At 49.5% G+C, this 23,211-nt stretch overlaps 15 non-coding genes across 15 annotated transcripts; all 15 read left to right on the forward strand.

The window, feature by feature from the left end:
• Positions 1-823: 823 nt before the first annotated feature.
• Positions 824-897, forward strand: Trnaa-agc (transfer RNA alanine (anticodon AGC)). Its single transcript has one exon. It is a non-coding gene; the product is annotated as a tRNA-Ala (tRNA).
• Positions 898-2,304: 1,407 nt separating this feature from the next.
• Trnaa-agc (transfer RNA alanine (anticodon AGC)) lies at positions 2,305-2,378 on the forward strand. Its single transcript has one exon. It is a non-coding gene; the product is annotated as a tRNA-Ala (tRNA).
• A 2,876-nt stretch (positions 2,379-5,254) lies between these two features.
• Positions 5,255-5,328, forward strand: Trnaa-agc (transfer RNA alanine (anticodon AGC)). Its single transcript has one exon. It is a non-coding gene; the product is annotated as a tRNA-Ala (tRNA).
• A 1,393-nt stretch (positions 5,329-6,721) lies between these two features.
• Positions 6,722-6,795, forward strand: Trnaa-agc (transfer RNA alanine (anticodon AGC)). Its single transcript has one exon. It is a non-coding gene; the product is annotated as a tRNA-Ala (tRNA).
• Positions 6,796-8,182: 1,387 nt separating this feature from the next.
• Trnaa-agc (transfer RNA alanine (anticodon AGC)) lies at positions 8,183-8,256 on the forward strand. The gene has a single exon. It is a non-coding gene; the product is annotated as a tRNA-Ala (tRNA).
• A 1,399-nt stretch (positions 8,257-9,655) lies between these two features.
• On the forward strand, positions 9,656-9,728 carry Trnaa-agc (transfer RNA alanine (anticodon AGC)). Its single transcript has one exon. It is a non-coding gene; the product is annotated as a tRNA-Ala (tRNA).
• Positions 9,729-11,116: 1,388 nt separating this feature from the next.
• On the forward strand, positions 11,117-11,190 carry Trnaa-agc (transfer RNA alanine (anticodon AGC)). Its single transcript has one exon. It is a non-coding gene; the product is annotated as a tRNA-Ala (tRNA).
• A 1,398-nt stretch (positions 11,191-12,588) lies between these two features.
• Trnaa-agc (transfer RNA alanine (anticodon AGC)) lies at positions 12,589-12,662 on the forward strand. The gene has a single exon. It is a non-coding gene; the product is annotated as a tRNA-Ala (tRNA).
• A 1,387-nt stretch (positions 12,663-14,049) lies between these two features.
• Trnaa-agc (transfer RNA alanine (anticodon AGC)) lies at positions 14,050-14,123 on the forward strand. Its single transcript has one exon. It is a non-coding gene; the product is annotated as a tRNA-Ala (tRNA).
• A 1,398-nt stretch (positions 14,124-15,521) lies between these two features.
• Positions 15,522-15,595, forward strand: Trnaa-agc (transfer RNA alanine (anticodon AGC)). The gene has a single exon. It is a non-coding gene; the product is annotated as a tRNA-Ala (tRNA).
• Positions 15,596-16,992: 1,397 nt separating this feature from the next.
• Trnaa-agc (transfer RNA alanine (anticodon AGC)) lies at positions 16,993-17,066 on the forward strand. Its single transcript has one exon. It is a non-coding gene; the product is annotated as a tRNA-Ala (tRNA).
• Positions 17,067-18,464: 1,398 nt separating this feature from the next.
• Trnaa-agc (transfer RNA alanine (anticodon AGC)) lies at positions 18,465-18,538 on the forward strand. The gene has a single exon. It is a non-coding gene; the product is annotated as a tRNA-Ala (tRNA).
• Positions 18,539-19,936: 1,398 nt separating this feature from the next.
• On the forward strand, positions 19,937-20,010 carry Trnaa-agc (transfer RNA alanine (anticodon AGC)). The gene has a single exon. It is a non-coding gene; the product is annotated as a tRNA-Ala (tRNA).
• Positions 20,011-21,407: 1,397 nt separating this feature from the next.
• Positions 21,408-21,481, forward strand: Trnaa-agc (transfer RNA alanine (anticodon AGC)). Its single transcript has one exon. It is a non-coding gene; the product is annotated as a tRNA-Ala (tRNA).
• Positions 21,482-22,879: 1,398 nt separating this feature from the next.
• Positions 22,880-22,953, forward strand: Trnaa-agc (transfer RNA alanine (anticodon AGC)). Its single transcript has one exon. It is a non-coding gene; the product is annotated as a tRNA-Ala (tRNA).
• Positions 22,954-23,211: the final 258 nt, after the last annotated feature.

The raw sequence follows: 23,211 nt of genomic DNA on the forward strand, positions 1-23,211 counted from the left end.
TACCAAAGAGCGAGGCACTGAGTTGGCATGAACAATGGAGAGCACAATGGGGCTTGAGATGTGCTTGTTACCTCAGGTGCTGTGTGATTGTGGACAAGGAGTGAAATGGACCAATTTGTGACCGCCCTTTCAATTTAAGACGTTCAAAACAGACGGAATTTGCATTCGTAATACCAGAGCATCGAAACTACTTGGAACTCTTGTGTATGTGAACGTGTCCGCGCCTTTGTATTCTGGTACCTTCGCCGCTACAAACCAACCAACCATCGTGTCCGTGCACATCAGAGTCGCAAAGAATGGAGAATAGCCAGGCTTGGTCGTGTGTGTAGCTGTAGCTCAGTTGGCAGATCGTTCGCTTAGCGTGTGAACGGTCTCGGTTTCAAGCCCCGGCTCCTCCATGTTTTGTGGTCAGTGCATGGTAAGTGTTGGTCGCAGCGAACATAAACGCACGCAAGAAGTTGCAAAACCAGCGTCACAGACTGATATGATGTATACTGTCATAAGGAGAGCAAGATGTAAGTGTGGGGACCGGCTGTTATCGTGGTGTCATCGAGTGCAGATCTGTCTTAGGTATCACGGCTTAACGTCATTGAAGTCTAGAGGTGGACAACACGTTCGTCTTACTCAGAGCGGTGTCTGAACTCTATTTTCGACGTTATGCGTGCCACTTTCATTGTGGCCAACTACGATTCGATACAGAATGCACGAAACCTGAAAGACACCCTCACTGACACATAGAGAGTAGTGTTTGTCTGCGGAATAATGGGAGTGCAAGGGTCTGTGACGTTGATATGACTGTATGTAGCACTACTAGTTATCGGGGGGTGGGCGTAGCTCAGATGGTAGAGCGCTCGCTTAGCGTGCGAGAGGTACTGGGATCGATACCCAGTGCCTCCAGAATTTTTAACACACCTACATGCGCACCTTGCGATGCAAGTGGAATAATTCCCAACCGGCAGAGGTGTGTAGGCAGATACAAGCGAACGATTAGCATCCACAATTGCGCCGATTTCACGTAAATCCCACTGCACGTTCCCATTCTTTGCGTGCAGTCGGCTGCTACTGGTGTTGCTGGTTGTGACTGCTGATAACAGATGCCGTAGCAATCAATTCATGGAGTGAGTTGTATGTTTTGCGATAGTCTGTCTCTGACAACGAAAGCACAGGTGATATAGGTGCGAACACAGGAAGCTTGCAGCCCCTCGCTGCCTGCAGACACAGGGCAGCCACACTAGAAGAGCGGCCTAAGCCGTAGGCGAAATGTGCTCATTCGCTTTGGCGCGACGTCGAACTATAAATAAGGCTGTCACTAGCGTGAGCGTTGCGTGAGCGTCGTGTAAAGTCGGAAAAGTCATCTGCATGGGTGATTGCCAAGTTTGGGGAGCGTTTCGTAGTACGATCAGTGCAAAGGGGAAGCGGAACCTTGTTGTGTCCCAGTGTTTTGCAGTTGGACGACAAGAGTTTGACACAGTAGCAAAGAGCGAGGCACTGAGTTGGCATGAACAATGGAGAGCACAATGGGGCTTGAGATGTGCTTGTTACCTCAGGTGCTGTGTGATTGTGGACAAGGAGTGAAATGGACCAATTTGTGACCGCCCTTTCAATTTAAGACGTTCAAAACAGACGGAATTTGCATTCGTAATACCAGAGCATCGAAACTACTTGGAACTCTTGTGTATGTGAACGTGTCCGCGCCTTTGTATTCTGGTACCTTCGCCGCTACAAACCAACCAACCATCGTGTCCGTGCACATCAGAGTCGCAAAGAATGGAGAATAGCCAGGCTTGGTCGTGTGTGTAGCTGTAGCTCAGTTGGCAGATCGTTCGCTTAGCGTGTGAACGGTCTCGGTTTCAAGCCCCGGCTCCTCCATGTTTTGTGGTCAGTGCATGGTAAGTGTTGGTCGCAGCGAACATAAACGCACGCAAGAAGTTGCAAAACCAGCGTCACAGACTGATATGATGTATACTGTCATAAGGAGAGCAAGATGTAAGTGTGGGGACCGGCTGTTATCGTGGTGTCATCGAGTGCAGATCTGTCTTAGGTATCACGGCTTAACGTCATTGAAGTCTAGAGGTGGACAACACGTTCGTCTTACTCAGAGCGGTGTCTGGACTCTATTTTCGACGTTATGCGTGCCACTTTCATTGTGGCCAACTACGATTCGATACAGAATGCACGAAACCTGAAAGACACCCTCACTGATACATAGAGAGTAGTGTTTGTCTGCGGAATAATGGGAGTGCAAGGGTCTGTGACGTTGATATGACTGTATGTAGCACTACTACTAGTTATCGGGGGGGGGGGGGTGGGCGTAGCTCAGATGGTAGAGCGCTCGCTTAGCGTGCGAGAGGTACTGGGATCGATACCCAGCGCCTCCAGAATTTTTAACACACCTACATGCGCACCTTGCGATGCAAGTGGAATAATTCCCAACCGGCAGAGGTGTGTAGGCAGATACAAGCGAACGATTAGCATCCACAATTGCGCCGATTTCACGTAAATCCCACTGCACGTTCCCATTCTTTGCGTGCAGTCGGCTGCTACTGGTGTTGCTGGTTGTGACTGCTGATAACAGATGCCGTAGCAATCAATTCATGGAGTGAGTTGTATGTTTTGCGATAGTCTGTCTCTGACAACGAAAGCACAGGTGATATAGGTGCGAACACAGGAAGCTTGCAGCCCCTCGCTGCCTGCAGACACAGGGCAGCCACACTAGAAGAGCGGCCTAAGCCGTAGGCGAAATGTGCTCATTCGCTTTGGCGCGACGTCGAACTATAAATAAGGCTGTCACTAGCGTGAGCGTTGCCTGAGCGTCGTGTAAAGTCGGAAAAGTCATCTGCATGGGTGATTGCCAAGTTTGGGGAGCGTTTCGTAGTACGATCAGTGCAAAGGGGAAGCGGAAACTTGTTGTGCCCCAGTGTTTTGCAGTTGGACGACAAGAGTTTGACACAGTAGCAAAGAGCGAGGCACTGAGTTGGCATGAACAATGGAGAGCACAATGGGGCTTGAGATGTGCTTGTTACCTCAGGTGCTGTGTGATTGTGGACAAGGAGTGAAATGGACCAATTTGTGACCGCCCTTTCAATTTAAGACGTTCAAAACAGACGGAATTTGCATTCGTAATACCAGAGCATCGAAACTACTTGGAACTCTTGTGTATATGAACGTGTCCGCGCCTTTGTATTCTGGTACCTTCGCCGCTACAAACCAACCAACCATCGTGTCCGTGCACATCAGAGTCGCAAAGAATGGAGAATAGCCAGGCTTGGTCGTGTGTGTAGCTGTAGCTCAGTTGGCAGATCGTTCGCTTAGCGTGTGAACGGTCTCGGTTTCAAGCCCCGGCTCCTCCATGTTTTGTGGTCAGTGCATGGTAAGTGTTGGTCGCAGCGAACATAAACGCACGCAAGAAGTTGCAAAACCAGCGTCACAGACTGATATGATGTATACTGTCATAAGGAGAGCAAGATGTAAGTGTGGGGACCGGCTGTTATCGTGGTGTCATCGAGTGCAGATCTGTCTTAGGTATCACGGCTTAACGTCATTGAAGTCTAGAGGTGGACAACACGTTCGTCTTACTCAGAGCGGTGTCTGAACTCTATTTTCGACGTTATGCGTGCCACTTTCATTGTGGCCAACTACGATTCGATACAGAATGCACGAAACCTGAAAGACACCCTCACTGATACATAGAGAGCAGTGTTTGTCTGCGGAATAATGGGAGTGCAAGGGTCTGTGACGTTGATATGACTGTATGTAGCACTACTAGTTATCGGGGGGGTGGGCGTAGCTCAGATGGTAGAGCGCTCGCTTAGCGTGCGAGAGGTAGTGGGATCGATACCCAGCGCCTCCAGAATTTTTAACACACCTACATGCGCACCTTGCCATGCAAGTGGAATAATTCCCAACCGGCAGAGGTGTGTAGGCAGATACAAGCGAACGATTAGCATCCACAATTGCGCCGATTTCACGTAAATCCCACTGCACGTTCCCATTCTTTGCGTGCAGTCGGCTGCTACTGGTGTTGCTGGTTGTGACTGCTGATAACAGATGCCGTAGCAATCAATTCATGGAGTGAGTTGTATGTTTTGCGATAGTCTGTCTCTGACAACGAAAGCACAGGTGATATAGGTGCGAACACAGGAAGCTTGCAGCGCCTCGCTGCCTGCAGACACAGGGCAGCCACACTAGAAGAGCGGCCTAAGCCGTAGGCGAAATGTGCTCATTCGCTTTGGCGCGACGTCGAACTATAAATAAGGCTGTCACTAGCGTGAGCGTTGCCTGAGCGTCGTGTAAAGTCGGAAAAGTCATCTGCATGGGCGATTGCCAAGTTTGGGGAGCGTTTCGTAGTACGATCAGTGCAAAGGGGAAGTGGAAACTTGTTGTGTCCCAGTGTTTTGCAGTTGGACGACAAGAGTTTCACACAGTAGCAAAGAGCGAGGCACTGAGTTGGCATGAACAATGGAGAGCACAATGGGGCTTGAGATGTGCTTGTTACCTCAGGTGCTGTGTGATTGTGGACAAGGAGTGAAATGGACCAATTTGTGACCGCCCTTTCAATTTAAGACGTTCAAAACAGACGGAATTTGCATTCGTAATACCAGAGCATCGAAACTACTTGGAACTCTTGTGTATATGAACGTGTCCGCGCCTTTGTATTCTGGTACCTTCGCCGCTACAAACCAACCAACCATCGTGTCCGTGCACATCAGAGTCGCAAAGAATGGAGAATAGCCAGGCTAGGTCGTGTGTGTAGCTGTAGCTCAGTTGGCAGATCGTTCACTTAGCGTGTGAACGGTCTCGGTTTTAAGCCCCGGCTCCTCCATGTTTTGTGGTCAGTGCATGGCAAGTGTTGGTCGCAGCGAACATAAACGCACGCAAGAAGTTGCAAAACCAGCGTCACAGACTGATATGATGATACTGTCATAAGGAGAGCAAGATGTAAGTGTGGGGACCGGCTGTTATCGTGGTGTCATCGAGTGCAGATCTGTCTTAGGTATCACGGCTTAACGTCATTGAAGTCTAGAGGTGGACAACACGTTCGTCTTACTCAGAGCGGTGTCTGAACTCTATTTTCGACGTTATGCGTGCCACTTTCATTGTGGCCAACTACGATTCGATACAGAATGCACGAAACCTGAAAGACACCCTCACTGATACATAGAGAGTAGTGTTTGTCTGCGGAATAATGGGAGTGCAAGGGTCTGTGACGTTGATATGACTGTATGTAGCACTACTAGCTATCGGGGGGGGGGGGGGTGGGCGTAGCTCAGATGGTAGAGCGCTCGCTTAGCGTGCGAGAGGTACTGGGATCGATACCCAGCGCCTCCAGAATTTTTAACACACCTACATGCGCACCTTGCCATGCAAGTGGAATAATTCCCAACCGGCAGAGGTGTGTAGGCAGATACAAGCGAACGATTAGCATCCACAATTGCGCCGATTTCACGTAAATCCCACTGCACGTTCCCTTTCTTTGCGTGCAGTCGGCTGCTACTGGTGTTGCTGGTTGTGACTGCTGATAACAGATGCCGTAGCAATCAATTCATGGAGTGAGTTGTATGTTTTGCGATAGTCTGTCTCTGACAACGAAAGCACAGGTGATATAGGTGCGAACACAGGAAGCTTGCAGCCCCTCGCTGCCTGCAGACACAGGGCAGCCACACTAGAAGAGCGGCCTAAGCCGTAGGCGAAATGTGCTCATTCGCTTTGGCGCGACGTCGAACTATAAATAAGGCTGTCACTAGCGTGAGCGTTGCCTGAGCGTCGTGTAAAGTCGGAAAAGTCATCTGCATGGGCGATTGCCAAGTTTGGGGAGCGTTTCGTAGTACGATCAGTGCAAAGGGGAAGTGGAAACTTGTTGTGTCCCAGTGTTTTGCAGTTGGACGACAAGAGTTTCACACAGTAGCAAAGAGCGAGGCACTGAGTTGGCATGAACAATGGAGAGCACAATGGGGCTTGAGATGTGCTTGTTACCTCAGGTGCTGTGTGATTGTGGACAAGGAGTGAAATGGACCAATTTGTGACCGCCCTTTCAATTTAAGACGTTCAAAACAGACGGAATTTGCATTCGTAATACCAGAGCATCGAAACTACTTGGAACTCTTGTGTATATGAACGTGTCCGCGCCTTTGTATTCTGGTACCTTCGCCGCTACAAACCAACCAACCATCGTGTCCGTGCACATCAGAGTCGCAAAGAATGGAGAATAGCCAGGCTAGGTCGTGTGTGTAGCTGTAGCTCAGTTGGCAGATCGTTCACTTAGCGTGTGAACGGTCTCGGTTTTAAGCCCCGGCTCCTCCATGTTTTGTGGTCAGTGCATGGCAAGTGTTGGTCGCAGCGAACATAAACGCACGCAAGAAGTTGCAAAACCAGCGTCACAGACTGATATGATGATACTGTCATAAGGAGAGCAAGATGTAAGTGTGGGGACCGGCTGTTATCGTGGTGTCATCGAGTGCAGATCTGTCTTAGGTATCACGGCTTAACGTCATTGAAGTCTAGAGGTGGACAACACGTTCGTCTTACTCAGAGCGGTGTCTGAACTCTATTTTCGACGTTATGCGTGCCACTTTCATTGTGGCCAACTACGATTCGATACAGAATGCACGAAACCTGAAAGACACCCTCACTGATACATAGAGAGTAGTGTTTGCGGAATAATGGGAGTGCAAGGGGCTGTGACGTTGATATGACTGTATGTAGCACTACTAGTTATCGGGGGGGTGGGCGTAGCTCAGATGGTAGAGCGCTCGCTTAGCGTGCGAGAGGTACTGGGATCGATACCCAGCGCCTCCAGAATTTTTAACACACCTACATGCGCACCTTGCCATGCAAGTGGAATAATTCCCAACCGGCAGAGGTGTGTAGGCAGATACAAGCGAACGATTAGCATCCACAATTGCGCCGATTTCACGTAAATCCCACTGCACGTTCCCATTCTTTGCGTGCAGTCGGCTGCTACTGGTGTTGCTGGTTGTGACTGCTGATAACAAATCAATTCATGGAGTGAGTTGTATGTTTTGCGATAGTCTGTCTCTGACAACGAAAGCACAGGTGATATAGGTGCGAACACAGGAAGCTTGCAGCCCCTCGCTGCCTGCAGACACAGGGCAGCCACACTAGAAGAGCGGCCTAAGCCGTAGGCGAAATGTGCTCATTCGCTTTGGCGCGACGTCGAACTATAAATAAGGCTGTCACTAGCGTGAGCGTTGCCTGAGCGTCGTGTAAAGTCGGAAAAGTCATCTGCATGGGTGATTGCCAAGTTTGGGGAGCGTTTCGTAGTACGATCAGTGCAAAGGGGAAGCGGAAACTTGTTGTGTCCCAGTGTTTTGCAGTTGGACGACAAGAGTTTGACACAGTAGCAAAGAGCGAGGCACTGAGTTGGCATGAACAATGGAGAGCACAATGGGGCTTGAGATGTGCTTGTTACCTCAGGTGCTGTGTGATTGTGGACAAGGAGTGAGATGGACCAATTTGTGACCGCCCTTTCAATTTAAGACGTTCAAAACAGACGGAATTTGCATTCGTAATACCAGAGCATCGAAACTACTTGGAACTCTTGTGTATACGAACGTGTCCGCGCCTTTGTATTCTGGTACCTTCGCCGCTACAAACCAACCAACCATCGTGTCCGTGCACATCAGAGTCGCAAAGAATGGAGAATAGCCAGGCTTGGTCGTGTGTGTAGCTGTAGCTCAGTTGGCAGATCGTTCGCTTAGCGTGTGAACGGTCTCGGTTTTAAGCCCCGGCTCCTCCATGTTTTGTGGTCAGTGCATGGCAAGTGTTGGTCGCAGCGAACATAAACGCACGCAAGAAGTTGCAAAACCAGCGTCACAGACTGATATGATGTATACTGTCATAAGGAGAGCAAGATGTAAGTGTGGGGACCGGCTGTTATCGTGGTGTCATCGAGTGCAGATCTGTCTTAGGTATCACGGCTTAACGTCATTGAAGTCTAGAGGTGGACAACACGTTCGTCTTACTCAGAGCGGTGTCTGAACTCTATTTTCGACGTTATGCGTGCCACTTTCATTGTGGCCAACTACGATTCGATACAGAATGCACGAAACCTGAAAGACACCCTCACTGATACATAGAGAGTAGTGTTTGTCTGCGGAATAATGGGAGTGCAAGGGTCTGTGACGTTGATATGACTGTATGTAGCACTACTAGTTATCGGGGGGGTGGGCGTAGCTCAGATGGTAGAGCGCTCGCTTAGCGTGCGAGAGGTACTGGGATCGATACCCAGCGCCTCCAGAATTTTTAACACACCTACATGCGCACCTTGCCATGCAAGTGGAATAATTCCCAACCGGCAGAGGTGTGTAGGCAGATACAAGCGAACGATTAGCATCCACAATTGCTCCGATTTCACGTAAATCCCACTGCACGTTCCCATTCTTTGCGTGCAGTCGGCTGCTACTGGTGTTGCTGGTTGTGACTGCTGATAACAGATGCCGTAGCAATCAATTCATGGAGTGAGTTGTATGTTTTGCGATAGTCTGTCTCTGACAACGAAAGCACAGGTGATATAGGTGCGAACACAGGAAGCTTGCAGCCCCTCGCTGCCTGCAGACACAGGGCAGCCACACTAGAAGAGCGGCCTAAGCCGTAGGCGAAATGTGCTCATTCGCTTTGGCGCGACGTCGAACTATAAATAAGGCTGTCACTAGCGTGAGCGTTGCGTGAGCGTCGTGTAAAGTCGGAAAAGTCATCTGCATGGGTGATTGCCAAGTTTGGGGAGCGTTTCGTAGTACGATCAGTGCAAAGGGGAAGCGGAAACTTGTTGTGTCCCAGTGTTTTGCAGTTGGACGACAAGAGTTTGACACAGTAGCAAAGAGCGAGGCACTGAGTTGGCATGAACAATGGAGAGCACAATGGGGCTTGAGATGTGCTTGTTACCTCAGGTGCTGTGTGATTGTGGACAAGGAGTGAGATGGACCAATTTGTGACCGCCCTTTCAATTTAAGACGTTCAAAACAGACGGAATTTGCATTCGTAATACCAGAGCATCGAAACTACTTGGAACTCTTGTGTATACGAACGTGTCCGCGCCTTTGTATTCTGGTACCTTCGCCGCTACAAACCAACCAACCATCGTGTCCGTGCACATCAGAGTCGCAAAGAATGGAGAATAGCCAGGCTTGGTCGTGTGTGTAGCTGTAGCTCAGTTGGCAGATCGTTCGCTTAGCGTGTGAACGGTCTCGGTTTTAAGCCCCGGCTCCTCCATGTTTTGTGGTCAGTGCATGGCAAGTGTTGGTCGCAGCGAACATAAACGCACGCAAGAAGTTGCAAAACCAGCGTCACAGACTGATATGATGTATACTGTCATAAGGAGAGCAAGATGTAAGTGTGGGGACCGGCTGTTATCGTGGTGTCATCGAGTGCAGATCTGTCTTAGGTGTCACGGCTTAACGTCATTGAAGTCTAGAGGTGGACAACACGTTCGTCTTACTCAGAGCGGTGTCTGAACTCTATTTTCGACGTAATGCGTGCCACTTTCATTGTGTCCAACTACGATTCGATACAGAATGCACGAAACCTGAAAGACACCCTCACTGATACATAGAGAGTAGTGTTTGTCTGCGGAATAATGGGAGTGCAAGGGTCTGTGACGTTGAGATGACTGTATGTAGCACTACTAGTTATCGGGGGCGTGGGCGTAGCTCAGATGGTAGAGCGCTCGCTTAGCGTGCGAGAGGTACTGGGATCGATACCCAGCGCCTCCAGAATTTTTAACACACCTACATGCGCACCTTGCGATGCAAGTGGAATAATTCCCAACCGGCAGAGGTGTGTAGGCAGATACAAGCGAACGATTAGCATCCACAATTGCGCCGATTTCACGTAAATCCCACTGCACGTTCCCATTCTTTGCGTGCAGTCGGCTGCTACTGGTGTTGCTGGTTGTGACTGCTGATAACAGATGCCGTAGCAATCAATTCATGGAGTGAGTTGTATGTTTTGCGATAGTCTGTCTCTGACAACGAAAGCACAGGTGATATAGGTGCGAACACAGGAAGCTTGCAGCCCCTCGCTGCCTGCAGACACAGGGCAGCCACACTAGAAGAGCGGCCTAAGCCGTAGGCGAAATGTGCTCATTCGCTTTGGCGCGACGTCGAACTATAAATAAGGCTGTCACTAGCGTGAGCGTCGTGTAAAGTCGGAAAAGTCATCTGCATGGGTGATTGTCAAGTTTGGGGAGCGTTTCGTAGTACGATCAGTGCAAAGGGGAAGCGGAAACTTGTTGTGTCCCAGTGTTTTGCAGTTGGACGACAAGAGTTTGACACAGTAGCAAAGAGCGAGGCACTGAGTTGGCATGAACAATGGAGAGCACAATGGGGCTTGAGATGTGCTTGTTACCTCAGGTGCTGTGTGATTGTGGACAAGGAGTGAAATGGACCAATTTGTGACCGCCCTTTCAATTTAAGACGTTCAAAACAGACGGAATTTGCATTCGTAATACCAGAGCATCGAAACTACTTGGAACTCTTGTGTATACGAACGTGTCCGCGCCTTTGTATTCTGGTACCTTCGCCGCTACAAACCAACCAACCATCGTGTCCGTGCACATCAGAGTCGCAAAGAATGGAGAATAGCCAGGCTTGGTCGTGTGTGTAGCTGTAGCTCAGTTGGCAGATCGTTCGCTTAGCGTGTGAACGGTCTCGGTTTCAAGCCCCGGCTCCTCCATGTTTTGTGGTCAGTGCATGGCAAGTGTTGGTCGCAGCGAACATAAACGCACGCAAGAAGTTGCAAAACCAGCGTCACAGACTGATATGATGTATACTGTCATAAGGAGAGCAAGATGTAAGTGTGGGGACCGGCTGTTATCGTGGTGTCATCGAGTGCAGATCTGTCTTAGGTATCACGGCTTAACGTCATTGAAGTCTAGAGGTGGACAACACGTTCGTCTTACTCAGAGCGGTGTCTGAACTCTATTTTCGACGTTATGCGTGCCACTTTCATTGTGGCCAACTACGATTCGATACAGAATGCACGAAACCTGAAAGACACCCTCACTGATACATAGAGAGCAGTGTTTGTCTGCGGAATAATGGGAGTGCAAGGGTCTGTGACGTTGATATGACTGTATGTAGCACTACTAGTTATCGGGAGGGGTGGGCGTAGCTCAGATGGTAGAGCGCTCGCTTAGCGTGCGAGAGGTACTGGGATCGATACCCAGCGCCTCCAGAATTTTTAACACACCTACATGCGCACCTTGCCATGCAAGTGGAATAATTCCCAACCGGCAGAGGTGTGTAGGCAGATACAAGCGAACGATTAGCATCCACAATTGCGCCGATTTCACGTAAATCCCACTGCACGTTCCCATTCTTTGCGTGCAGTCGGCTGCTACTGGTGTTGCTGGTTGTGACTGCTGATAACAGATGCCGTAGCAATCAATTCATGGAGTGAGTTGTATGTTTTGCGATAGTCTGTCTCTGACAACGAAAGCACAGGTGATATAGGTGCGAACACAGGAAGCTTGCAGCCCCTCGCTGCCTGCAGACACAGGGCAGCCACACTAGAAGAGCGGCCTAAGCCGTAGGCGAAATGTGCTCATTCGCTTTGGCGCGACGTCGAACTATAAATAAGGCTGTCACTAGCGTGAGCGTTGCGTGAGCGTCGTGTAAAGTCGGAAAAGTCATCTGCATGGGTGATTGCCAAGTTTGGGGAGCGTTTCGTAGTACGATCAGTGCAAAGGGGAAGCGGAAACTTGTTGTGTCCCAGTGTTTTGCAATTGGACGACAAGAGTTTGACACAGTAGCAAAGAGCGAGGCACTGAGTTGGCATGAACAATGGAGAGCACAATGGGGCTTGAGATGTGCTTGTTACCTCAGGTGCTGTGTGATTGTGGACAAGGAGTGAGATGGACCAATTTGTGACCGCCCTTTCAATTTAAGACGTTCAAAACAGACGGAATTTGCATTCGTAATACCAGAGCATCGAAACTACTTGGAACTCTTGTGTATACGAACGTGTCCGTGCCTTTGTATTCTGGTACCTTCGCCGCTACAAACCAACCAACCATCGTGTCCGTGCACATCAGAGTCGCAAAGAATGGAGAATAGCCAGGCTTGGTCGTGTGTGTAGCTGTAGCTCAGTTGGCAGATCGTTCGCTTAGCGTGTGAACGGTCTCGGTTTTAAGCCCCGGCTCCTCCATGTTTTGTGGTCAGTGCATGGCAAGTGTTGGTCGCAGCGAACATAAACGCACGCAAGAAGTTGCAAAACCAGCGTCACAGACTGATATGATGTATACTGTCATAAGGAGAGCAAGATGTAAGTGTGGGGACCGGCTGTTATCGTGGTGTCATCGAGTGCAGATCTGTCTTAGGTATCACGGCTTAACGTCATTGAAGTCTAGAGGTGGACAACACGTTCGTCTTACTCAGAGCGGTGTCTGAACTCTATTTTCGACGTTATGCGTGCCACTTTCATTGTGGCCAACTACGATTCGATACAGAATGCACGAAACCTGAAAGACACCCTCACTGATACATAGAGAGTAGTGTTTGTCTGCGGAATAATGGGAGTGCAAGGGTCTGTGACGTTGATATGACTGTATGTAGCACTACTAGTTATCGGGGGGGTGGGCGTAGCTCAGATGGTAGAGCGCTCGCTTAGCGTGCGAGAGGTACTGGGATCGATACCCAGCGCCTCCAGAATTTTTAACACACCTACATGCGCACCTTGCCATGCAAGTGGAATAATTCCCAACCGGCAGAGGTGTGTAGGCAGATACAAGCGAACGATTAGCATCCACAATTGCGCCGATTTCACGTAAATCCCACTGCACGTTCCCATTCTTTGCGTGCAGTCGGCTGCTACTGGTGTTGCTGGTTGTGACTGCTGATAACAGATGCCGTAGCAATCAATTCATGGAGTGAGTTGTATGTTTTGCGATAGTCTGTCTCTGACAACGAAAGCACAGGTGATATAGGTGCGAACACAGGAAGCTTGCAGCCCCTCGCTGCCTGCAGACACAGGGCAGCCACACTAGAAGAGCGGCCTAAGCCGTAGGCGAAATGTGCTCATTCGCTTTGGCGCGACGTCGAACTATAAATAAGGCTGTCACTAGCGTGAGCGTCGTGTAAAGTCGGAAAAGTCATCTGCATGGGTGATTGCCAAGTTTGGGGAGCGTTTCGTAGTACGATCAGTGCAAAGGGGAAGCGGAAACTTGTTGTGTCCCAGTGTTTTGCAGTTGGACGACAAGAGTTTGACACAGTAGCAAAGAGCGAGGCACTGAGTTGGCATGAACAATGGAGAGCACAATGGGGCTTGAGATGTGCTTGTTACCTCAGGTGCTGTGTGATTGTGGACAAGGAGTGAAATGGACCAATTTGTGACCGCCCTTTCAATTTAAGACGTTCAAAACAGACGGAATTTGCATTCGTAATACCAGAGCATCGAAACTACTTGGAACTCTTGTGTATACGAACGTGTCCGCGCCTTTGTATTCTGGTACCTTCGCCGCTACAAACCAACCAACCATCGTGTCCGTGCACATCAGAGTCGCAAAGAATGGAGAATAGCCAGGCTTGGTCGTGTGTGTAGCTGTAGCTCAGTTGGCAGATCGTTCGCTTAGCGTGTGAACGGTCTCGGTTTCAAGCCCCGGCTCCTCCATGTTTTGTGGTCAGTGCATGGTAAGTGTTGGTCGCAGCGAACATAAACGCACGCAAGAAGTTGCAAAACCAGCGTCACAGACTGATATGATGTATACTGTCATAAGGAGAGCCAGATGTAAGTGTGGGGACCGGCTGTTATCGTGGTGTCATCGAGTGCAGATCTGTCTTAGGTATCACGGCTTAACGTCATTGAAGTCTAGAGGTGGACAACACGTTCGTCTTACTCAGAGCGGTGTCTGAACTCTATTTTCGACGTTATGCGTGCCACTTTCATTGTGGCCAACTACGATTCGATACAGAATGCACGAAACCTGAAAGACACCCTCACTGATACATAGAGAGCAGTGTTTGTCTGCGGAATAATGGGAGTGCAAGGGTCTGTGACGTTGATATGACTGTATGTAGCACTACTAGTTATCTGGGGGGTGGGCGTAGCTCAGATGGTAGAGCGCTCGCTTAGCGTGCGAGAGGTACTGGGATCGATACCCAGCGCCTCCAGAATTTTTAACACACCTACATGCGCACCTTGCGATGCAAGTGGAATAATTCCCAACCGGCAGAGTTGTGTAGGCAGATACAAGCGAACGATTAGCATCCACAATTGCGCCGATTTCACGTAAATCCCACTGCACGTTCCCATTCTTTGCGTGCAGTCGGCTGCTACTGGTGTTGCTGGTTGTGACTGCTGATAACAGATGCCGTAGCAATCAATTCATGGAGTGAGTTGTATGTTTTGCGATAGTCTGTCTCTGACAACGAAAGCACAGGTGATATAGGTGCGAACACAGGAAGCTTGCAGCCCCTCGCTGCCTGCAGACACAGGGCAGCCACACTAGAAGAGCGGCCTAAGCCGTAGGCGAAATGTGCTCATTCGCTTTGGCGCGACGTCGAACTATAAATAAGGCTGTCACTAGCGTGAGCGTTGCCTGAGCGTCGTGTAAAGTCGGAAAAGTCATCTGCATGGGTGATTGCCAAGTTTGGGGAGCGTTTCGTAGTACGATCAGTGCAAAGGGGAAGCGGAAACTTGTTGTGTCCCAGTGTTTTGCAGTTGGACGACAAGAGTTTGACACAGTAGCAAAGAGCGAGGCACTGAGTTGGCATGAACAATGGAGAGCACAATGGGGCTTGAGATGTGCTTGTTACCTCAGGTGCTGTGTGATTGTGGACAAGGAGTGAAATGGACCAATTTGTGACCGCCCTTTCAATTTAAGACGATCAAAACAGACGGAATTTGCATTCGTAATACCAGAGCATCGAAACTACTTGGAACTCTTGTGTATATGAACGTGTCCGCGCCTTTGTATTCTGGTACCTTCGCCGTTACAAACCAACCAACCATCGTGTCCGTGCACATCAGAGTCGCAAAGAATGGAGAATAGCCAGGCTTGGTCGTGTGTGTAGCTGTAGCTCATTTGGCAGATCGTTCGCTTAGCGTGTGAACGGTCTCGGTTTCAAGCCCCGGCTCCTCCATGTTTTGTGGTCAGTGCATGGTAAGTGTTGGTCGCAGCGAACATAAACGCACGCAAGAAGTTGCAAAACCAGCGTCACAGACTGATATGATGTATACTGTCATAAGGAGAGCAAGATGTAAGTGTGGGGACCGGCTGTTATCGTGGTGTCATCGAGTGCAGATCTGTCTTAGGTATCACGGCTTAACGTCATTGAAGTCTAGAGGTGGACAACACGTTCGTCTTACTCAGAGCGGTGTCTGAACTCTATTTTCGACGTTATGCGTGCCACTTTCATTGTGGCCAACTACGATTCGATACAGAATGCACGAAACCTGAAAGACACCCTCACTGATACATAGAGAGTAGTGTTTGTCTGCGGAACAATGGGAGTGCAAGGGTCTGTGACGTTGATATGACTGTATGTAGCACTACTAGTTATCGGGGGGGTGGGCGTAGCTCAGATGGTAGAGCGCTCGCTTAGCGTGCGAGAGGTACTGGGATCGATACCCAGCGCCTCCAGAATTTTTAACACACCTACATGCGCACCTTGCGATGCAAGTGGAATAATTCCCAACCGGCAGAGGTGTGTAGGCAGATACAAGCGAACGATTAGCATCCACAATTGCGCCGATTTCACGTAAATCCCACTGCACGTTCCCATTCTTTGCGTGCAGTCGGCTGCTACTGGTGTTGCTGGTTGTGACTGCTGATAACAGATGCCGTAGCAATCAATTCATGGAGTGAGTTGTATGTTTTGCGATAGTCTGTCTCTGACAAGGAAGCACAGGTGATATAGGTGCGAACACAGGAAGCTTGCAGCCCCTCGCTGCCTGCAGACACAGGGCAGCCACACTAGAAGAGCGGCCTAAGCCGTAGGCGAAATGTGCTCATTCGCTTTGGCGCGACGTCGAACTATAAATAAGGCTGTCACTAGCGTGAGCGTTGCGTGAGCGTCGTGTAAAGTCGGAAAAGTCATCTGCATGGGTGATTGCCAAGTTTGGGGAGCGTTTCGTAGTACGATCAGTGCAAAGGGGAAGCGGAAACTTGTTGTGTCCCAGTGTTTTGCAGTTGGACGACAAGAGTTTGACACAGTAGCAAAGAGCGAGGCACTGAGTTGGCATGAACAATGGAGAGCACAATGGGGCTTGAGATGTGCTTGTTACCTCAGGTGCTGTGTGATTGTGGACAAGGAGTGAAATGGACCAATTTGTGACCGCCCTTTCAATTTAAGACGTTCAAAACAGACGGAATTTGCATTCGTAATACCAGAGCATCGAAACTACTTGGAACTCTTGTGTATATGAACGTGTCCGCGCCTTTGTATTCTGGTACCTTCGCCGCTACAAACCAACCAACCATCGTGTCCGTGCACATCAGAGTCGCAAAGAATGGAGAATAGCCAGGCTTGGTCGTGTGTGTAGCTGTAGCTCAGTTGGCAGATCGTTCGCTTAGCGTGTGAACGGTCTCGGTTTCAAGCCCCGGCTCCTCCATGTTTTGTGGTCAGTGCATGGTAAGTGTTGGTCGCAGCGAACATAAACGCACGCAAGAAGTTGCAAAACCAGCGTCACAGACTGATATGATGTATACTGTCATAAGGAGAGCAAGATGTAAGTGTGGGGACCGGCTGTTATCGTGGTGTCATCGAGTGCAGATCTGTCTTAGGTATCACGGCTTAACGTCATTGAAGTCTAGAGGTGGACAACACGTTCGTCTTACTCAGAGCGGTGTCTGAACTCTATTTTCGACGTTATGCGTGCCACTTTCATTGTGGCCAACTACGATTCGATACAGAATGCACGAAACCTGAAAGACACCCTCACTGATACATAGAGAGCAGTGTTTGTCTGCGGAATAATGGGAGTGCAAGGGTCTGTGACGTTGATATGACTGTATGTAGCACTACTAGTTATCTGTGGGGTGGGCGTAGCTCAGATGGTAGAGCGCTCGCTTAGCGTGCGAGAGGTACTGGGATCGATACCCAGCGCCTCCAGAATTTTTAACACACCTACATGCGCACCTTGCGATGCAAGTGGAATAATTCCCAACCGGCAGAGTTGTGTAGGCAGATACAAGCGAACGATTAGCATCCACAATTGCGCCGATTTCACGTAAATCCCACTGCACGTTCCCATTCTTTGCGTGCAGTCGGCTGCTACTGGTGTTGCTGGTTGTGACTGCTGATAACAGATGCCGTAGCAATCAATTCATGGAGTGAGTTGTATGTTTTGCGATAGTCTGTCTCTGACAACGAAAGCACAGGTGATATAGGTGCGAACACAGAAAGCTTGCAGCCCCTCGCTGCCTGCAGACACAGGGCAGCCACACTAGAAGAGCGGCCTAAGCCGTAGGCGAAATGTGCTCATTCGCTTTGGCGCGACGTCGAACTATAAATAAGGCTGTCACTAGCGTGAGCGTTGCCTGAGCGTCGTGTAAAGTCGGAAAAGTCATCTGCATGGGTGATTGCCAAGTTTGGGGAGCGTTTCGTAGTACGATCAGTGCAAAGGGGAAGCGGAAACTTGTTGTGTCCCAGTGTTTTGCAGTTGGACGACAAGAGTTTGACACAGTAGCAAAGAGCGAGGCACTGAGTTGGCATGAACAATGGAGAGCACAATGGGGCTTGAGATGTGCTTGTTACCTCAGGTGCTGTGTGATTGTGGACAAGGAGTGAAATGGACCAATTTGTGACCGCCCTTTCAATTTAAGACGTTCAAAACAGACGGAATTTGCATTCGTAATACCAGAGCATCGAAACTACTTGGAACTCTTGTGTATACGAACGTGTCCGCGCCTTTGTATTCTGGTACCTTCGCCGCTACAAACCAACCAACCATCGTGTCCGTGCACATCAGAGTCGCAAAGAATGGAGAATAGCCAGGCTTGGTCGTGTGTGTAGCTGTAGCTCAGTTGGCAGATCGTTCGCTTAGCGTGTGAACGGTCTCGGTTTCAAGCCCCGGCTCCTCCATGTTTTGTGGTCAGTGCATGGTAAGTGTTGGTCGCAGCGAACATAAACGCACGCAAGAAGTTGCAAAACCAGCGTCACAGACTGATATGATGTATACTGTCATAAGGAGAGCCAGATGTAAGTGTGGGGACCGGCTGTTATCGTGGTGTCATCGAGTGCAGATCTGTCTTAGGTATCACGGCTTAACGTCATTGAAGTCTAGAGGTGGACAACACGTTCGTCTTACTCAGAGCGGTGTCTGAACTCTATTTTCGACGTTATGCGTGCCACTTTCATTGTGGCCAACTACGATTCGATACAGAATGCACGAAACCTGAAAGACACCCTCACTGATACATAGAGAGCAGTGTTTGTCTGCGGAATAATGGGAGTGCAAGGGTCTGTGACGTTGATATGACTGTATGTAGCACTACTAGTTATCTGGGGGGTGGGCGTAGCTCAGATGGTAGAGCGCTCGCTTAGCGTGCGAGAGGTACTGGGATCGATACCCAGCGCCTCCAGAATTTTTAACACACCTACATGCGCACCTTGCGATGCAAGTGGAATAATTCCCAACCGGCAGAGTTGTGTAGGCAGATACAAGCGAACGATTAGCATCCACAATTGCGCCGATTTCACGTAAATCCCACTGCACGTTCCCATTCTTTGCGTGCAGTCGGCTGCTACTGGTGTTGCTGGTTGTGACTGCTGATAACAGATGCCGTAGCAATCAATTCATGGAGTGAGTTGTATGTTTTGCGATAGTCTGTCTCTGACAACGAAAGCACAGGTGATATAGGTGCGAACACAGGAAGCTTGCAGCCCCTCGCTGCCTGCAGACACAGGGCAGCCACACTAGAAGAGCGGCCTAAGCCGTAGGCGAAATGTGCTCATTCGCTTTGGCGCGACGTCGAACTATAAATAAGGCTGTCACTAGCGTGAGCGTTGCCTGAGCGTCGTGTAAAGTCGGAAAAGTCATCTGCATGGGTGATTGCCAAGTTTGGGGAGCGTTTCGTAGTACGATCAGTGCAAAGGGGAAGCGGAAACTTGTTGTGTCCCAGTGTTTTGCAGTTGGACGACAAGAGTTTGACACAGTAGCAAAGAGCGAGGCACTGAGTTGGCATGAACAATGGAGAGCACAATGGGGCTTGAGATGTGCTTGTTACCTCAGGTGCTGTGTGATTGTGGACAAGGAGTGAAATGGACCAATTTGTGACCGCCCTTTCAATTTAAGACGATCAAAACAGACGGAATTTGCATTCGTAATACCAGAGCATCGAAACTACTTGGAACTCTTGTGTATATGAACGTGTCCGCGCCTTTGTATTCTGGTACCTTCGCCGTTACAAACCAACCAACCATCGTGTCCGTGCACATCAGAGTCGCAAAGAATGGAGAATAGCCAGGCTTGGTCGTGTGTGTAGCTGTAGCTCATTTGGCAGATCGTTCGCTTAGCGTGTGAACGGTCTCGGTTTCAAGCCCCGGCTCCTCCATGTTTTGTGGTCAGTGCATGGTAAGTGTTGGTCGCAGCGAACATAAACGCACGCAAGAAGTTGCAAAACCAGCGTCACAGACTGATATGATGTATACTGTCATAAGGAGAGCAAGATGTAAGTGTGGGGACCGGCTGTTATCGTGGTGTCATCGAGTGCAGATCTGTCTTAGGTATCACGGCTTAACGTCATTGAAGTCTAGAGGTGGACAACACGTTCGTCTTACTCAGAGCGGTGTCTGAACTCTATTTTCGACGTTATGCGTGCCACTTTCATTGTGGCCAACTACGATTCGATACAGAATGCACGAAACCTGAAAGACACCCTCACTGATACATAGAGAGTAGTGTTTGTCTGCGGAACAATGGGAGTGCAAGGGTCTGTGACGTTGATATGACTGTATGTAGCACTACTAGTTATCGGGGGGGTGGGCGTAGCTCAGATGGTAGAGCGCTCGCTTAGCGTGCGAGAGGTACTGGGATCGATACCCAGCGCCTCCAGAATTTTTAACACACCTACATGCGCACCTTGCGATGCAAGTGGAATAATTCCCAACCGGCAGAGGTGTGTAGGCAGATACAAGCGAACGATTAGCATCCACAATTGCGCCGATTTCACGTAAATCCCACTGCACGTTCCCATTCTTTGCGTGCAGTCGGCTGCTACTGGTGTTGCTGGTTGTGACTGCTGATAACAGATGCCGTAGCAATCAATTCATGGAGTGAGTTGTATGTTTTGCGATAGTCTGTCTCTGACAAGGAAGCACAGGTGATATAGGTGCGAACACAGGAAGCTTGCAGCCCCTCGCTGCCTGCAGACACAGGGCAGCCACACTAGAAGAGCGGCCTAAGCCGTAGGCGAAATGTGCTCATTCGCTTTGGCGCGACGTCGAACTATAAATAAGGCTGTCACTAGCGTGAGCGTTGCGTGAGCGTCGTGTAAAGTCGGAAAAGTCATCTGCATGGGTGATTGCCAAGTTTGGGGAGCGTTTCGTAGTACGATCAGTGCAAAGGGGAAGCGGAAACTTGTTGTGTCCCAGTGTTTTGCAGTTGGACGACAAGAGTTTGACACAGTAGCAAAGAGCGAGGCACTGAGTTGGCATGAACAATGGAGAGCACAATGGGGCTTGAGATGTGCTTGTTACCTCAGGTGCTGTGTGATTGTGGACAAGGAGTGAAATGGACCAATTTGTGACCGCCCTTTCAATTTAAGACGTTCAAAACAGACGGAATTTGCATTCGTAATACCAGAGCATCGAAACTACTTGGAACTCTTGTGTATATGAACGTGTCCGCGCCTTTGTATTCTGGTACCTTCGCCGCTACAAACCAACCAACCATCGTGTCCGTGCACATCAGAGTCGCAAAGAATGGAGAATAGCCAGGCTTGGTCGTGTGTGTAGCTGTAGCTCAGTTGGCAGATCGTTCGCTTAGCGTGTGAACGGTCTCGGTTTCAAGCCCCGGCTCCTCCATGTTTTGTGGTCAGTGCATGGTAAGTGTTGGTCGCAGCGAACATAAACGCACGCAAGAAGTTGCAAAACCAGCGTCACAGACTGATATGATGTATACTGTCATAAGGAGAGCAAGATGTAAGTGTGGGGACCGGCTGTTATCGTGGTGTCATCGAGTGCAGATCTGTCTTAGGTATCACGGCTTAACGTCATTGAAGTCTAGAGGTGGACAACACGTTCGTCTTACTCAGAGCGGTGTCTGAACTCTATTTTCGACGTTATGCGTGCCACTTTCATTGTGGCCAACTACGATTCGATACAGAATGCACGAAACCTGAAAGACACCCTCACTGATACATAGAGAGCAGTGTTTGTCTGCGGAATAATGGGAGTGCAAGGGTCTGTGACGTTGATATGACTGTATGTAGCACTACTAGTTATCTGTGGGGTGGGCGTAGCTCAGATGGTAGAGCGCTCGCTTAGCGTGCGAGAGGTACTGGGATCGATACCCAGCGCCTCCAGAATTTTTAACACACCTACATGCGCACCTTGCGATGCAAGTGGAATAATTCCCAACCGGCAGAGTTGTGTAGGCAGATACAAGCGAACGATTAGCATCCACAATTGCGCCGATTTCACGTAAATCCCACTGCACGTTCCCATTCTTTGCGTGCAGTCGGCTGCTACTGGTGTTGCTGGTTGTGACTGCTGATAACAGATGCCGTAGCAATCAATTCATGGAGTGAGTTGTATGTTTTGCGATAGTCTGTCTCTGACAACGAAAGCACAGGTGATATAGGTGCGAACACAGAAAGCTTGCAGCCCCTCGCTGCCTGCAGACACAGGGCAGCCACACTAGAAGAGCGGCCTAAGCCGTAGGCGAAATGTGCTCATTCGCTTTGGCGCGACGTCGAACTATAAATAAGGCTGTCACTAGCGTGAGCGTTGCCTGAGCGTCGTGTAAAGTCGGAAAAGTCATCTGCATGGGTGATTGCCAAGTTTGGGGAGCGTTTCGTAGTACGATCAGTGCAAAGGGGAAGCGGAAACTTGTTGTGTCCCAGTGTTTTGCAGTTGGACGACAAGAGTTTGACACAGTAGCAAAGAGCGAGGCACTGAGTTGGCATGAACAATGGAGAGCACAATGGGGCTTGAGATGTGCTTGTTACCTCAGGTGCTGTGTGATTGTGGACAAGGAGTGAAATGGACCAATTTGTGACCGCCCTTTCAATTTAAGACGTTCAAAACAGACGGAATTTGCATTCGTAATACCAGAGCATCGAAACTACTTGGAACTCTTGTGTATACGAACGTGTCCGCGCCTTTGTATTCTGGTACCTTCGCCGCTACAAACCAACCAACCATCGTGTCCGTGCACATCAGAGTCGCAAAGAATGGAGAATAGCCAGGCTTGGTCGTGTGTGTAGCTGTAGCTCAGTTGGCAGATCGTTCGCTTAGCGTGTGAACGGTCTCGGTTTCAAGCCCCGGCTCCTCCATGTTTTGTGGTCAGTGCATGGTAAGTGTTGGTCGCAGCGAACATAAACGCACGCAAGAAGTTGCAAAACCAGCGTCACAGACTGATATGATGTATACTGTCATAAGGAGAGCCAGATGTAAGTGTGGGGACCGGCTGTTATCGTGGTGTCATCGAGTGCAGATCTGTCTTAGGTATCACGGCTTAACGTCATTGAAGTCTAGAGGTGGACAACACGTTCGTCTTACTCAGAGCGGTGTCTGAACTCTATTTTCGACGTTATGCGTGCCACTTTCATTGTGGCCAACTACGATTCGATACAGAATGCACGAAACCTGAAAGACACCCTCACTGATACATAGAGAGCAGTGTTTGTCTGCGGAATAATGGGAGTGCAAGGGTCTGTGACGTTGATATGACTGTATGTAGCACTACTAGTTATCTGTGGGGTGGGCGTAGCTCAGATGGTAGAGCGCTCGCTTAGCGTGCGAGAGGTACTGGGATCGATACCCAGCGCCTCCAGAATTTTTAACACACCTACATGCGCACCTTGCGATGCAAGTGGAATAATTCCCAACCGGCAGAGTTGTGTAGGCAGATACAAGCGAACGATTAGCATCCACAATTGCGCCGATTTCACGTAAATCCCACTGCACGTTCCCATTCTTTGCGTGCAGTCGGCTGCTACTGGTGTTGCTGGTTGTGACTGCTGATAACAGATGCCGTAGCAATCAATTCATGGAGTGAGTTGTATGTTTTGCGATAGTCTGTCTCTGACAA

This window comes from Schistocerca gregaria, chromosome 3 (assembly GCF_023897955.1).
Source record: "Schistocerca gregaria isolate iqSchGreg1 chromosome 3, iqSchGreg1.2, whole genome shotgun sequence".
Classification (NCBI taxonomy): domain Eukaryota; kingdom Metazoa; phylum Arthropoda; class Insecta; order Orthoptera; family Acrididae; genus Schistocerca; species Schistocerca gregaria.